The sequence below is a fragment of the Symphalangus syndactylus genome, chromosome 10, assembly GCF_028878055.3.
Source record: "Symphalangus syndactylus isolate Jambi chromosome 10, NHGRI_mSymSyn1-v2.1_pri, whole genome shotgun sequence".
In the NCBI taxonomy this organism is placed as follows: domain Eukaryota; kingdom Metazoa; phylum Chordata; class Mammalia; order Primates; family Hylobatidae; genus Symphalangus; species Symphalangus syndactylus.
In genome coordinates this window covers 86558826-86576537 of record NC_072432.2, presented here as the reverse complement: position 1 = coordinate 86576537, position 17712 = coordinate 86558826, and the positions used below count along the sequence as shown (strand labels likewise).

Below are 17712 nucleotides of genomic sequence, written 5' to 3'. Positions count from 1 at the left end.
TTTTGTAAATTGCCCAGTCTTGGGTATGTCTTTATCAGCAGTGTGAAAACGGGCTAATATAGAGAAAATATTAAGCTAAAAAGCTTCTGCACAGCAAAGCAAACAATCAACAGAGGGAAGAGAAAATCTGTTGAGTGGGAGAAAATATTTGCAAACTATCCATTCAACAAGGGACTAATATCCAGAATATACAAGGAACCCAAACAATTCAACAACAGAAAAAATCACATTAAAAAGTGGACAAAAGACACAAATAGACAACTCTCAAAAGAAGACATACAAATGGCAAACAGTATGTTTAAAAATGTTCAACATCACTAGTCATCAGAGAAATACATATCAAAACCACAATGAGTGCTTCCTTCAGCATCACATATACTAAAATTGGAATGATACAGAGATTAGCATGGCCCCTGCACAAGGATGACATGCAAATTCATGAAGCACTCTATATTTTCCAGAAAACAACCACAATGAGATATCACATTACTCCAGTTAAAATGGCCATTGTTCTAAAACTTATAGAAGGGAGGCTGATGAGGATTTGGAGAAAAGGGAACTCATACAATTTGGTGGGAATGCAAATTAGTACAACCACAATGTAAAACAGTATGGAGATTTCTCAAAAAACTAAAAATAAAACTACTACTTGATTCAGCAATCTCACTACTTGGTATCTACCCAAAGGAAAAGAAAACAGTGTATGAAAAGGATACCCCCACTTGCATGTTTATCACAGCACTATTCACAATAGCAAAGATATGGAATCAACCTAAGTGTCCATCAACTGATGAATGAATGAAGAAAGTGAGATATATGTATGTATACAATGCAGTGCTATTTGGCCATTAAAAAAGTGAAATTATGTCATTATCAGCAATATGGATGGAACTGGAGGTCATGTTAAGTGAAATAACCCATGCACCAACAGGCAAATATCACATGTTCTCACTAATATGTGGGAGCTAAAAACTTAATCTTATAAAGGTAGTAGAGCAGAATGATAGACACTGGAATCTGGGAAGGTTGGGTGCATGGGAAGGGGAATGAAGTTAAGAGGTAGTAACATATAGTTAGATAAATGGTGTAAGCTCTGTTGTTCAACAGCAGAGTTAACAACAATGTATTGTATATTTCAGAGTAGCTAGAAGAGAGAACTTGAAATCCCAACACCTAGAAATAATAAATACTTAAAGTGATGGACACCTCAAATGCCTTGACTTGATCATTACATATTCTATGCATATAACAAAACATAATATGTGCTCCATAAATATGTAAAATATTATGTATCAATTTTAAAAATCCCAATTTAAAATGGGCAAAATATTTGAACAGACACTTCAACAAAAGATACACAGAGAGCAAATAAACCCATGAAAATATGCTCAACACGATTAGTTGCGGGGACAAGTATCACTCCATTTTAGATGCTAATCCACCATGTGACTCCTGACTAACCCCAAGTCCAGGAATACGTCCAAAATGTCTAGTTGATATATTACTCCTTACATAGAAACACCCAGTTACTGGAGTCTCACCTTTCCTCCAAAACAACTCTTGATGTTGTTGCATGCATCATAGGCTGTGAGGCCCACAGCATTCTTTCAATTCACCATTATTTCCAGAGCACATGGACTTTCTCCCTAATATAGAAGTGCTGGGTCTGGAGGGTTGTGGTGTGGAGATCTACCTGTCTTGCAGCCACGCAAGACCAGGCTTCTGCCTGTAAGTTCCCTAATAAATCATGCTTTACCAACAAACTGGATTTGTCTGCATTGTTCTTTGGCTCCTGCATTTGGGGGCCGCTTTGCATATGTGGCCCTTTTATAGAACATTAGTAATTCAATTAAATATTAATAAGATGTCAATACAATCTCAAGGAACAGGTTCAGAGAAGGGCAAGATCAATGTGCACCAAGGAGGCCTGGAGGTATACTGTTTTATGTGTGTGCTCAGTAAACAGACTGAATGAAAAGAAGAAAAAACAGATGTCAATACACGCCCCTTGGAATGGCCAAGTGTTTGTGACGATGTGGAGGAACTTGAACCTTCATACACTGCTGGTTGGAATGTAAAATGGTACTACTTTGGAAGCCTGTTTGCAGTTTCTTAAAATGTCAAACATATGCCTAGCATATGGCCCAGGCATTTCTCTCCTAGGTATTTACCCAGAGAAAGGAAAGAATATACCCATACAAAGTCTTATACACCAACGTTCATAGCCACAATGTTCATAGCCACTTTAATTATAATAGCCAAAACCAGAAAACAATCCAAATGTCCATCATCAGGTGAATGGATAAATAAATTATACTGTAACCATACAATAGAAGAGTACCCAGCAATAAAAATTAATGAGCTTTTGATACAGGCAAAACCATGGGTGAATCTCAAAATAATTATGCTGTGAGGAAAGCCAGACAAAAAGGATACATAGACTGTGATTCCATTCATATAAAATCCTAGAAAATGAAAACTAAAACAGACTGACAGAAGATCGTGATTTCCTAGAAATCAAGGAGTCAGGAAGGGGAGAGATGTAGGGATGAAAAGGAGCACAAGGACACTTTTGGGGGTGGTGGCTATGTTCATTATCTTGATTGAGGTGATGGTTTTGTAGATGTATTCACATGTCAAAATTTATTAAATTGTATATCTTAAGTATATGTCATTTACTACATTTTAATTATACCTTATTAAAGCCATTTAAAGAAGTATCTATATTTTCCAAAACAACTTAATGAGAAAAGTGTCATTGCTTGATATTTTTGCACATCTGGTTTATGTCTTACTTAATACAAGGCAGCTGGATTCTCATATCTGCTTGCTGCATTCAAAATGTTGCATTATGTTGTTTTAGTTTAAGTATATAAAGAAAATCCATCTTCACACAAGTATGTAGAGGGAAAGGGACAGATGTTTTAATAGCTTTTTGAGATAATTGTGGATATTCTTCTTTGATACCACATCAGAGATTGACAAGTGGTAGTGTCCTAAAGTTTAGTTGCAGTATGGAATCTAAAACCAAATTAACAAACTTTTCATACTCTCTTATGTTAAAATCCATTGGTCCATTGTATAACTGGAATGGATCTTTTTCCGTTTATAGTATTATAATAGTGTGGTCATTTGGCAAATATTGGTTTGCTGAGTTATATAGATCTTCCAAATGTTGGTACATAATGTTGTACATGTATACAAGTTTACATATGTACACACACACAATATGCATGTAAATAATATACCACTGATATTATCAAAAAAAGTCAGCAAGTATTGGAAAGCTATCAAACTTACTTTATTCATCAAATATTGGAAAGCTATCAAACACAAGTTTACCAAAATTCTGATTGTCACTTGAAAATTCAAATTTTATAATTGGCAACAAATACTGGCAGCTATTTTTCTTGAAATGACAGCTTCACTTTATTCATTTTCTAGAAAAGTCTGCCAAATATTCAAATCTAAAAAAAAACACAATTGCTACATCAGTGCTATGGCCTGAATGTTTGCGTCGCTCCAAAATTCATATGTTGACACCCAATCACCAATGTGATAATATTAGCAGGTGGGGCCTTTGGGAGGCGATTAGATCATGAGGGAAAAGCCTTCATGAATAGAATTAGTGCCCTTATAAAAGAGGCCCAGAGAGCTGCCTTGTACCCTTTCACCGTGTAAGGAAGCAGCAAGAAGCCACCGTTCTAGGAACCAGCAAATGGGCCCTCCCCAGACATTGAAAGTGCCGGCCCTTTGATCTGGACTTCCCTGCCTTCAGAACCGTAAGAAATAGATTTCCATTGTTTATAAACAGCCCAGTTTATGGTATCTTCTTATAGCAGTCTGAACAGACTAAGATAGTCACTCTAAAAACAAAAAAATGGTTTTCCCTAAAGAAAGTGACTAGTTCGGCTTGCAGTTCAGTCTCACGAGAGCTTTCCTTCAAAACAATCGTTATACTTTGGTATACAGCAAATGTGTTTTATGCATACTTACCATTTCGTAACACCAAATATTAAAGTTATTGATTCAAGGTTTGAGATTTAATATAGTTAATTTTTACGTCAAGAACATTCTGAACTGAAACCAGTAAGTTTTTTATATGAGTGAATGGTGAACTAGGCATTGGGCACAATGCCTCATAGTTCAGTGTGATGCCAGTGCTTTCATTTCTGCTATGTCATCAGCAGTTTACCCACTGTCATATGTGAACTATCAGGTCAAATGTCAACACAATGGAAAAGGGTCTCTGGCACCTCTTGGTGCATGGGCCATACTTCAGGGACCATGGTCCTAGCCTGAAAGCACAACACTTCGTGTTTGCCCAAAGTTATCCTGAGAAGTTATCTAATCCTAAGAGATCTGAATGTGCCCTTAATGAGACCAGCCACACTTAAGAGTCCTATCTCATTCATCTAATGAGTACTTTTTTAATTAATAAATATCAGAGTTTAATTCACAAAAGTATAGGTGTAAGTTTTACAGATTTTCAACAGGATTGTGCTTCAAAAGATAAAATTGACCACATTAAATGTTAGATGATTTTTCTGTTCTTGTCCTCAAAGGAGCAGGTGCCAAATGGAATTAGACATGAAAAAAATTATGACAATTTGGGACATTTTTAAAGGAAGGCTGTGTGAAAGTTTTCCATCATATATGGTTTGAGACCAAAATATTCTAATATGGTAAAAATTAATATAATAACTTTCATACACACAGTAAGATACCCAAAGTAACTTTTTCATGACTGTGCGACTCATGTGTACTGTATATTGCTGTATACTGAAGGACACAAAGCCCCAACTCAGGTCTGGCAGTGCCTGTAAGAGCAAGGCTACAGACACCATCAGAGCTCTCTGATGAGCCGGTGTTCACATAGTAGCCATTAATGTCCTTTTCCTTTTTTTTTAATATATATTTTTATTATACTTTAAGTTCTAGGGTACACGTGCACAATGTGCAGGTTTGTTACATATGTATACATGTGCCATGGTGGAGTGCTGCACCCATTAACTCTTCATTTTCATTAGGTATATCTCCTAATGCTATCCCTCCTCCCTCCCCCCACTCCACAACAGGCCGCCGTGTGTGATGTTCCCCACCATGTGTCCAAGTGTTCTCATTGTTCTATTCCCACCTATGAGTGAGAACATGTGGTGTTTGGTTTTTTGTCCTTAAGATAGTTTGCTGAGAATGATGGTCTCCAGTTTCATTCATGTCCTTACAAAGGACATGAACTCATCATTTTTTATGGCTGCATAGTATTCCATGGTGTATATGTGCCACATTTTCTTAATCAAGTCTATCATTGTTGGACATTTGGGTTGGTTCCAAGTCTTTGCTATTGTGAATAGTGCTGCTATAAACATACGTGTGCATGTGTCTTTATAGCAGCATGATTTATAGTCCTTTGGGTATATACCCAGTAATGGGATGGCTGGGTCAAATGGTATTTCTAGTTCTAGATCCCTGAGGAATTACCACACTGACTTCCACAATGGTTGAACTAGTTTACGGTCCCACCAACAGTGTAAAAGTGTTCCTATTTCTCCACATCCTCTCCAGCACCTGTTGTTTCCTGACTTTTTAATGATTGCCATTCTAACTGGTGTGAGATGGTATCTCATTGTGGTTTTGATTTGCATTTCTCTGATGGCCAGTGATGATGAGCATTTTTTCATGTGTTTTTTGGCTGCATAAATGTCTTCTTTTGAGAAGTGTCTGTTCATATCCTTCACCCACTTTTTTGTGGGGTTGTTTGTCTTTTTCTTGTAAATTTGTTTGAGTTCATTGTAGATTCTGGATATTAGCCCTTTGTCAGATGAGCAGGTTGCAAAAATGTTCTCCCATTCTGTAGGTTGCCTGTTCACTCTGATGGTAGTTTCTTTTGCTGTGCAGAAGCTCTTTAGTTTAATTAGATCCCATTTGTCAATTTTGGCTTTTGTTGCCATTGCTTTTGGTGTTTTAGTCATGAAGTTCTTGCCCATGCCTATGTCCTGAATGGAATTGCCTAGGTTTTCTTCTAGGGTTTTTATGGTTTTAGGTCTAACATTTAAGTCTTTAATCCATCTTGAATTAATTTTTATATGTTTCCTGTCTTTTTAATGATCGCCATTCTAACTGGTGATCTCATGAGTATTTACTGAGTGGTTTCTGTAGGTCAGGTCCAATTCTAGGTGCTGGACATTAGGGGGTATGATAGTTAATTTTATATGTCAACTTGGCTAGAACACAAGGTGCCCAAATTTGGCTGAACATTATTTCTGTATGTATCTCTGAATGTTTTCAGATGAGATTAGCATTTGAATCTGTGAAGTGGTAAAGCAGAGTGTCCTCGCCATTGTGAGTGAGAATCATTTAATCTGTCGAGGGTTTGAATAGAATCAAAAGGTGGTAGAAGGGAGAATTCTCTTTCTCTCTGCCTGGCTTCTTGAGATAGGATGTCAGGTTTCTTCTGTCCTTGGGCTGAGACTTGGAGTAGAACTTACACCATCAGAATGCCTGTTTTTCAGGACTTTGGACTTCTACTAGAACATCCACTAGCAGTTCTTCTGGTCCTCAGGTATTTAGACTTAAGACTGTAGCTACATCACTGGCTTTCCTGGGTCTTCAGCTTGGAGATCACAGATCACGGGACTTCTCAGCCTCCATGATCACATAAGCCAGCTCCTTATAATAAATCATATATATATATATATATAGATATATAGATATATAGATATAATTGTTTCTGTTTCTCTGGACAACCCTGCCTAATATGGGGCTAAAAAAAGAAGCATGGAAATCAATGCAGAGGCTATTCCATAACCCCAAGCACCAGACCAGAACAGGAGCAGTAGAAGAGATGAGAAGTCATCACATATGCTGCTGATGTGTATGAGAGACAAGTGGCATTGAACTCCAAGGTCTGGGCCTGAGCAACTGTAAAAATCAGATTGCCACTTACTGAGATGGGGAATCCTGTCAAAGGACAAGGTTTGGAGGATCAGGGAGATCAGGAGCTATGGTTTTGGATATCTCGTGTGAGACATTTTTGGGCACAGAAGTCTCCCTTGCTCTTCCCCTCCCTATTCACCTTGCAATTGTAGAGTGCTTTATGTGCTGTGGCACCAGGGCCAGTTTCACAATCACACAATCTATGCAGCTGGAGAGGGCTCCTCTCTCAAGGGGATCCCATGCTTAGTTTAATGCTCTACTGTTACTGTCTTAAAATTCTTGATAATTTTATCTTCAAACTTGTGTTTTGTCAGTGAAATCCAATGGGACAATGGAGCACGCATGTGAGCAGCCAAGGTGCAGCAGGAAGCAACACACACACTCATTGACACAGTGGCAGCTCTTGTTCTGAGTAACTGGCCATGCAGCCTGGAGCACATGTGTATGTCTCAGTCTAGAGTGTCAGACCCCAAAGTAGCTGGCAGGACCTGGCAACACTGGCAGCTGGAACAAAGGCAGCAGAAGCAGCAGCAGCAATGGCAGCGGTGGACACAGCCAAGGGAGAAAGAAGGGGTTCACGTGGGAGCAGCAATGAGATCTTTGGTGGGAGGCCTGCTTGCCCATCCTCCTCCAGAGCCCATCCCTGCAACATGGGACAGATATTAAGTTTCTGGACTAAGTACCAGGATCAAATTGCTGGCTCTCAAGCAATGACCTTTGTCAGTAAATTATAACAAAATAGAAGCATACACATGGACATTGCAATAATATATCAGGGAGTTGCAGTAATTCTTCACAGAATCTCCAGTTTTGAACACTGGCATAATGTTGCAAAGCAAATATACACAACTTTAGAAACCAAAATTAAATTTAAACATTATCACATTTGATAGAAAAGAGCACTATTTTCATCCAAAGCTTTGGATGAACCAATTATTAATGAAGAAGACAATTTTAAAATATTTTTTCCTGTATTGAAGATACATCATAGAGTGCATAAATGGAGGTTTTAAATTCTGTATCTTAAACTGCCTCCACGAGAATTTGGAGCAGGAACTGTCAGATGAAATATTAAAATGTTACTGTATACATTTCCAATTAAAATTTAATTCAAACTTAGGTGAAACTGATATGTATGAAGAGTTAAATCTCTTTAGAAAAATTGTTCTGAAACTATCATCAGTTCTAGATGTACTAAGGTTGATATTTTGAAATGACTTATTAAAAGGCATCCTAGTATTGTCACAAATCATAAAATAATCTTAACAGCTCTAGAAACAGTGTGTCAACAGAAAGATACTTTGCAAAATTAAAAATGTTCAGAAATTATTTACAATCTTGCATTTGCCAAGAGTAATTGACATCATTTTCAATTATATCAATTGAAAATGAAGTTATTAAATGTATACATTTTGATGAACTAATAAATTTGCAGGAAGGTGACCCAGAAAAATCTTGTGATCAAGAAAGATTTTATATCAATTACTATTATGTGTTGCATCACATAAAAATGACACCTTTTATGCAATTTGCAAGTTTATATTGTTATTCGTGTATTATTCCTATTCTTTTTATAGGTAATAAAATATTACATTTTATAGGTAATAAAATATTTTTAACGGAGAAAGCTTTTTCCTTTAGTAACTTTCACAGGACTTTTTTCCCCCACTTTTTTTTAAAAAGCCTCACCTGACACTGTGGCAAAGAAGTCTGACAAACTTTTGCTGGTCTCAGTGTACTCTAACCAGCAACCCACATCAGATTCTCCACATTGTCCACAAACCAACAGTGCTATGACTTGATCAGGACATTCCCATCAGATGCCTGCCTAAATTAACAATGAGCGATGCACATTCACAGGTGCATCCTGGCTTCTTTTATTGTCAATGACAGGCACATTTGGAAGCTATTTTCTAAGGGCATTGATTTGAGTATGGAGACTAAAAATAACAAACCAATTATTACACATAATTTATTTAACTATGAAGCATATTATTCTCAGAGTATGGAAATCTTTTCCATATGAAAGTAATTTTACTCAAGATCAGTATTAAATGTCATTCACTGGGGTCAAATTATATGGAAGAAACTTATTCATAAAACTTACAGGTTCCAGTTGGAACCTATATAAGAGTCAGACTTGTCTGGGCACATCTGCAAATAGGTGAGGTGGGTTTGCTGACCATTGACTATAGAACTGAAGACTTCAAGGGAGTACTCATCCTGGGGGAAGAGGATGCCAGGTAAAACAACAAAACACCTGTAGTACCTGGGAGGTAGGTGCGGGGGAGGGCGGTTCAGTTTAGCGCATGATGATTGTAACTCTGATCCTTTTCTGTGTAGCCCCATTTCTGGGTCCAAAGGTTAAAAAGAACAAAGTAAAAGCTGTAATAGCTATTCAACTAAACTGTACAATTGGAGCACAAGCAGCACTACTATAAGACACCTCTAACAGAGTGCGGCACAAAGGAAATCCAGACAACCACATAGTGAGAGACTGTGGAGGGGTATGTGTGTCTATACACTTTACCCATCTTCAATCCATTCTACAACCAGCAGCTAAAGGAGTCTTTAAAAAATGTTCAAACACACTTTGGCTAGACCCTCTTAGATTGCTCTAAGAAGAACATGGTTTCTCTGTGATAAGGTCTTGGGGGTGGATACCAAGCTTAAGCCAAAAACGCGTCCCTAAATTGCTATGAAGAAAACAAAAAGGAATTTTTTTTCTCCTAAAAAAGATGGAGGATAAAAGTGAAGACATGAAGGCTCTATCCCAAATCATCAGTAGAGTCCAGGACACAAAGAATATTTGGTATAAAGACACCATGACAGAATGGATGAAGCTGGGGTCCAGGATACAGAGGAGGCCAGAAGAACCTGCGTCCACTGGAATTTGGAGGAAGTGCTTGGGAGATGCTGGACTTTCACATACCATAAAAAGGGGCTGTTCAAACAAATCTCCTCTATATCTCAAGGAACAGGGAGTTGCTGGCTGACAGCTGAGCTAGAGTTGATGGGTGGAATGAATAAGATAATGGATGAATGAGTGAATAAATGAACAAACGAATGAATGAATGAATGAATGAATGGGTGGGTGGAAGGCATCCGGTACTGTGAAGCTAGACTGGAGGATTTTAGCATGGTGCATTCTTCAGTACTTATAGGATAGATTAGGGGAATGATGTTTGAGTGTCAGAGACTCTAAAGTCTGTCTATTTGACTAAAAATGTCTTTTGATAATATTTCTAGCCACTTTAGCGTGAGATTTCTAGTTATTATGGGCCTAAAATCTTAAGGTCATCCTTTCCTCCTCTACTTCCAAGCTGTCAGTAGATCCTAATGATTCTGCTTCAAAACCTAGCTGGAATCCAACCACTGCTTACCCATCCACTGCTACCATCCCAGTCCAAGCCATCATCTCTTACCTGGATTACGGCACTAGCTTCTTGGCTGGGTTTCCACTCTTTCCCCACTTTGAATTATTCTTGACCTTATTATAAGGTCAAGTGGCTTTTCTGCTAAAACCCTCAATGACCTCTCATTTCACTCACAAAGTCCAGTTCTTATGATGGCCTACAAAGACTGACATGGTTGCCTACCCCACCACTGCCTGCTGTCTCACCTCATCCCACTGCTATTGTCTTGCCACTGTTTCCTGCTTCTGTCATACCAGCTCCTTGCTTCTGCATATACCTCAGGACATTTGCACTAGGAAGCCCTCTGCCTGGAACACTCTTCCCCCAAATACCTTCATGGCTTGCTTCCTCACTTTCTTCAAGACTCTACCCAAATATCGCTTTCTCAGTGACATCTTTCCTGACCACCCCGGACAACTGCAAAGCTGCCCACCATCTGGGGCACTTCCTAGTTCCATTCTCTGCCTTATTTTTCTCCATAATATATGTCACCATATGACAAAAGATATATTCCACTTAATGGTTTTATTTATTGTCTGTCTCTGCCTGGTAGAATGAAAGCTCTATGGGACCAGGGACTTTTGTCTCTTTTTTCTGAAGTGTGTCTCTGGCTCCAGCAAGGGTGCCTTACCCTATAGTAGGTGCTCAGTAAACAAATAAATGCATTGGTCATTCTAACTCTGATTTGAAGTCCTTGCTCTTTGCAAACCTCCATTTATTATTGTAATGTTTGGAGCAAGTGTCTTAACCCCAGTCCTATTCAGGCAGTTGACAGGGCATGAGAAGTAAATTGTGCCCGGAAGTGCACAGTCCACCCTCAGAAGCCCCAGAGGCATTGCTAGGGCAACAAAGATTATGTTTTAGCCAGTTTACTGGTTCCTCAACTGTTTTCTCTCATCATTCATAAATTTGCTGCAGAGATTGGCAGAGAACAAATTGGCTCAGGCTGCACGGCAGTTAGAGTTACAGGGGGCCTTTGGTAAGTTCCCCTAAGAAGTCCAATGACCTTGTCTGAGAACCAGCAGGACTCTGGCAGAATCCCCAGAATTCTGGGATGCCTCAGCACAGGAAGCACTAATTCTCCTTTGCTGGGCCTGCTGATTAGCCATTCCCCACAGAAAAGCCCTTCTTTGTGAACAATCACCACCATAACGCCAATACTGGTCCAATACCCCTGCATTGCTTGTGATATTTATGTTCACTACCTATCTGTTGGTTTTGAGATTAAAACAATAGTGTATCTTGGATTGTGCTGTGCCTCTATCCATACAACCTAATAATTAAGTTGCATTTTCATAATGCTTTCTGTAAGGACAGTCTTTGTTGGGAGACATTCTACAGTGCAGAAGCTAACCTTGCCTGCCCAGTCTGGATGCTAATGTTAGATTAAAAAAAAACCCAAAGCCCAGAAAATCTTCTTTCCTCTAACTCACCAAAACAACAGATAGATTAGAGGAAGTCTTACTGCCTTGACAGGGCAGATTTCATCACCTATTTTAGGCTGAATTTTATCCCCTACCCAAATTCATATGTTGACGTCCTAACCTCCAATACATGAGAATATGATATTATTTGGAAATAGGGCCTTTAAAGAGGTAATTACATTAAATGAAAACAATAGAGTGGGACCCTATGCTGGGAAAATCAAATATCCACATGCAGAAGAATGAACCTGAATCCATATCTCTCACTATATACAAAAATTAACTCAAGATGGATTAAAGACTTAAATATAAGACCTGAAACTATAAAAATCCTAGAAGAAACAGCTAGGAAAAGCTCTTCTGAACATTGGCCTTGGCAAAGAATTTATGACTAAGAATTTATGACAAAGCAAATGCAACAAAAACAAAAATAGACAAATGGGACAAAATGAAACTAAAAAGCTTCTGTACCACGAAAGAAATAATCAACAGAGTAAACAGACAACTTACAGAATGGGTGAAAATATTTGCAAACTGTGCAACTGACAAAGGACTAATAGCCAGAATCTACAAGGAACTCAAACAGCTCAGCAAGGAAAAACAAATAATCCCATTAAAAAGTGAGCAAAGGGAAGGGTAGTGGGAGGGAGGGGGAGAGGTGGGATAGTTAATGGATAAGAAAAAAAAAAATAGAAGAATGAATAAGGCCAGGCACAGTGGCTTGTGCCTATAATCCTAGCCCTTTGGGAAGCTGAGGCAGGAGGATCACTTGAGCCTAGCCTGGGCAAGGCTTGTGAACAGCCTGGGCAACAAAGTGAGACCTCATCTTTACAAAAAATACAAAAACTAACTGGGTGTGGTGGCTCATGCCTGTGGTCCCAGCTACTCAGGAGGCTGAGGTGGAAGGATCACCAGAACCCATGAAAGTCAAAGCTGCAGTCAGCTGTGATCTAGCCCACTGCACTCCAGCCTGGGCAACAGAGTGAGACCCTGTCTCAAAACGAACAAACAAAAAAGAATGAATAAGACCTAGTACTTGATAACACAACAGGATGACTATAATCAATAATAATTTAATTGTACATTTAAAATAATTAAAAGAGCATAATTGGATTGTCTGTAACACAAAGGATAAGTGTTTGAGGGGATGGATGCCACATTCTCTATGATGTGATTATTACATATTACATGCCTGTATCAAAACATCTCATGTACCCCATAAATATATACCCTTATGTACCCACAGAACTCGAAATTTTTTTAAAAAAAATTTAATGGGCAAAGGACATGAACGTTTTCCAAAAGAAGATATACCAACAGTTAACAAACATATGAAAAAATGTTTAACATCACTAATCATCAGGCAAATGCAAATTAACACCACAGTGAGATATCATCTTATACCAGTCAGAATGGCTATTATTAAAAAGTCAAAATCGGTAAATGTTGGCAAGGACGCAGAGAAAAGGTAATGCTTATACACTGTTGGTGGGAATGTAAATTAGTACAACCTCTGTGGAAAACAGTATGGAGATTTATCAAAGAACTAAAACTAGAACTACTATTTGATCCAGCAATCCCACTACTAGGTATCTAACCTAAGGAGAAGAAATAATTATATAAAAAAGATACCTGATCCTTTTGTAGTTCATGAGCATGATGATTGGGTGTTCACGTACATGTGTGAGATGTGTCACCCTTCAATCTTGTGGCGATGTTGGAATATTACCTGTCTGACATGAGGAAAATTTAAAAATTTTTATAAGTTTAAAAAGATATCTGCACTCATATGTTTACGATAGCACCATTTATCATAGCAAAGATATGGAATCAACCTAAGTGTCTATTAATGGATGACTGGATAAAGAAAATGTGGTGTGTATATATATATATATATATATATATATATATATATATATATATATATATATATTTATACGAATACGACTCAGCCATAAAAAGAATGAAATCATGTCTTTTACAGCAACATGGATGGAACTGGAGGTCACTATCTTAAGTGAAAAAACTTAGAAACAGAGAGTCAAATACTACATGTCGTCATGTATAAGCAGGAGCTAAACAATGGGTCCACATGGACCTACAGAGTGGAATAACAGACACTGGAGACTCCAAAAGTGGGAAAGTGGGAGAGAGGTGAGGAATGAGAAGTTACCTAATGGATACAATGTACACTATTCAGGTGATGGTTACACTAAAAGCCCAGGCTTCACCACTCCACAGTGTATCCATGTAACAAAATTGCACTTGTACCCCCTAAATCTGTTTTTTAAATAGGAAGGGGGGCAAACCCAATATGACTGGCATCCTTAGAAGAAGAAGAGTCCTGCACGCACGGAGAGAAGACCATGTGAAGAGGCAGCAAGAGGCGAGCCATCTGTAAATCAAGGGTAGCCATCTACAGAATCCAGGATAGAAGCCTCAGAGGAGCCCAACCCTGCTGGCACCTTGATCTACAACAAGCTTGTCCAATCCGCGGCCCACTGGCTGCATGTGGCCCAGGATGGCTTTGAATGTGGCCAAACACAAATTGCCAAACTTTCTTAAAACATTAGCACATTTTTTTGAGATTTTTTTTTTTTAGCTTGTCAGCTATCGTTAGTGTATTTTATGTGTGGCCCAAGATAATTCTTCTTCTTCCGATGTGGCCCAGGAAAGTCAAAAGATTGGAAACCTCTGAATTCAAGACCTTCCTGCAACCAAAACTGTGAGAAAATAAATGCCTGTTGTTTAAGCCACCGAGGCTGTGGTATTTTGTGATGGCAGCCCTAGCAACCTAATACACCACCTTATTTCTCACGTTCTATTTCTGTTCCTGTGTGCTCTATCACAAGTGAAATGCTGGAAATTCTGAAGATATGAATGCTTCCAATATAAACACATTTCTTAAGTACCTGCTGCAAAGTTTGTGTAAATGCCTTTAGAAATTATGGCCCACAAGATTATTCCCATGGCAATGGAGAGATGGTTTTTAAAATAAACTTCTATGGTAATATAGATGACTTAGGAGCAACCGTGAAGTTGATTTGTGGTAGGCTAACAGCCAGGATCTTACACTTAGCTTTATTAGTGCACCAGAGTTGGCTGAAAACAAGAATGCTGAAGTTTTGCCATTCAAGCTCATTGAAATGTACAAACCAGACAGAAAATATGTTACTTTTCAGTAAAGGATATTTCTTTCTAGTGGCTAAAATACTCCTACTCCTTTGTAAGACATTGTCTTCTAACGAGCAAAATACTGAAGAAGATATATTATCAAATTGGCCAGGGACACTGGCTCATGCAGGTAATCCCAGCACTTTGGGAGGGCGAGGCGGGTGGATCACTTGGGGCTAGAAATTAGAGACCAGCCTAGGCAACATGGTGAAACCCCATCTCTACAAAAAATCAGAAAGTTAGCCGGACATGGTGGCATGTGCCTGTGGTCTCAGCTACTCTGGAGGCTGAGGTGGAAGGATCGCTTAAGCCCAGGAGGTTGAGGCTTCAATAAGCCATGATCACACCACTGCACCCCAGCCTGGGCAACAGAGCAAGACCCTGTCTCAAAAAAAAAAGTGATGGGAGTGTAGCATTAAAGCAAAGGAGGGTAGTGGACAGTTGTAGAGGTGTTCATCCAGGTCACTATCCCTGTCTCAGCAGAGCCACCCTCCAGGCACAGAAAGCTGGTGCTCTCCAGAGCAGCATCTCTCATCCAGACAGTGCCAGGTTGGCACTACCAACTTTGAATGCTCCAAGGTGACCCTGCTTTTTCTGTTTAACTACTGTTTATCCAAAAAGGACACAGTTTGACTTGTGTCAATTTGATTTGGAAAAGGAAGGATTTGATTTCCTCTTTCTAATGACAAATTGCATTCAGGTTGACATTTTAGCTGTTCACAAATTCTTCAAGTCCTCATTTACAGGCAGTTTCTTGCTTTACTCTGGGAGACATCAATCATACCCACTGTATGTGGATTTTACTAAGCACTGAGAGCGGCCTTTCCTCCAAGTTTTGGAAAGCGCATTGCTGTGATCTCATGAATGGACAATTACACCTGGTTTCCAGCAGGAAAAAAAATATCTATTCTAGGCACTAGCGTTCTTTATTTATCTCCCTCAGCAATTCCCTGGCTGCCCCTTGCTGCTCTTTAACTGTGTCCTGCCCACATATGTGTGTGCTCAGTTTCTGTGGCAAGTTGTACTTACCACATCCAAACATCCCTCTTGAATACCAGGCCACAGTTTACAACTTCTATTTCACATAGGAGTAACAAAATATCCAAGTAATTCTAGTGAAAGTTTGTTTGGTTGCAAGAAATACACAAACTAGTTTGAATGAAAGTAGGATTTTTGGGGGGCAGGGGGGAGGGTTGCAGGGGGACAGGGTCTTGTTCAGTTGCCCAGGCTGGAGTGAAGTGGCGCCATCATGGCACACGGCAACTTCTGGGCTCAAGCCATCCTCCCGCCTCAGCCTCCTGAGCATCTGGGACTACAGGTACATGGCACCACACAGCTAATTTTTTTTGAAGTTTTTTTGTAGGCTGGGCACGGTGGCTCATGCCTGTAATCCCAGCAATTTGGGAGGCTGAGGCGGGCAGATCACAAGGTCAGGAGATTGAGAATATCCTGGCCAACATCGTGAAACCTCGTCTGTACTAAAATGCAAAAAATTAGCTGGGCGTGGTGGCATGTGCCTGTAGTGCCAGCTACTCGGGAGGCTGAGGCAGGGGGAGTCACTCGAACCCAGGAGGCAGAGGTTGCAGTGAGCGGAGATTGCGCCACTGCACTCCAGCCTGACGACAGAGCGAGACTTCATCTCAAAATAAAAAGGTTTTTTGTAGAGCCAAGGCTTTGCTATGTTGTGTAAGCAGGTCTCAAACTCCTAGCTTCAAGAGATCCTCCCACCTTGGCCTCCCAAAGTGTTGTGATTACAGGTGTGAGCCACTGCATCCAGCCAGGACTTCTTATAAGAATACACAACTTATGGAAATTGAAGGCACTAAACCCAAACCTCACCCAGGCAAAGCAGCTTCCCTCAAGTTTGGCTCTAGCATGCAGGGTGAGAAGAGGGGGAGTTTGTAAGAAAGACTGGGGCTTTCCCAGAAATGCCACTCACAAGATCATGTATAAAACAATCTTCACAGTTGCTTGGAGGCCTAAGGGGAAAAGAAAATTGTTGAAATGTATCTTTATGTGTGATGTGGTTCGGCTGTGTCCCTACCCAAATCTCATCTTGAATTGTAGCTCCCATAATTCCCACATGTCGTGAGAGGGATCCAGTGGGAGGGAATTGAATCATGGGGGCGGGTCTTTCCCGTGCTGTTCTTGTGATAGTGAATAAGTCTCAGGAGATCTGTTGGTTTTCTAAAGGGTAGTTCCCTTGCACATGCTTTCCTGCCCGCCTCCATGTAAGATGTGACTTTGCTCCTCATTTGCCTTCTGCCATGATCATGAGGCCTCCCCAGCCACGTGGAACTGTGAGTCAATTAAACCTCTTTCCTTTATAAATTACCCAGTCTTTGATATGTCTTTATTTGCAGCATGAGAACAGACTAATACAATGTGACTTTTTTTTTTAATTATAAAAGGCATTCTGTACTGCCTCTGGGTGACACAGTGATTTTAAGTACATAGGCCCTTTCTGTTCACCTTTCCTGCTCTTTCTCCAACAATTGTTGGAAGATGGGTTAATAAGAGTGTCTTGCAGAGCTCTCCCAGGCAACCTTTCTATCCGTGTCACTGCCTCATCCAATCTTTCATCTCCTCTCCTCTTTTTGCTGCTCTTCCATTCTTATCCTTTGCTTGCTTGGTCAGTTGCCTTTCTCAACTTTATTTCTGCACCTTCTCTCTTAAGTTTAACTTGATCCACAGCTTCATGCCTTTATTAAGCCACAAACATTTTTTTTTCTTTTTTGAGGCTGGAGTGTGCAATCTCAGCT

General features: G+C 39.6%; 2 non-coding genes across 2 annotated transcripts; both read left to right on the top strand.

Annotated features, from left to right (window-relative positions):
* Positions 1–354: 354 nt before the first annotated feature.
* Positions 355–458, top strand: LOC129492489 (U6 spliceosomal RNA). Its single transcript, XR_008660916.1, has one exon. It is a non-coding gene; the product is annotated as a U6 spliceosomal RNA (small nuclear RNA).
* A 12953-nt stretch (positions 459–13411) lies between these two features.
* LOC129492438 (small nucleolar RNA U13) lies at positions 13412–13515 on the top strand. Its single transcript, XR_008660885.1, has one exon. It is a non-coding gene; the product is annotated as a small nucleolar RNA U13 (small nucleolar RNA).
* Positions 13516–17712: the final 4197 nt, after the last annotated feature.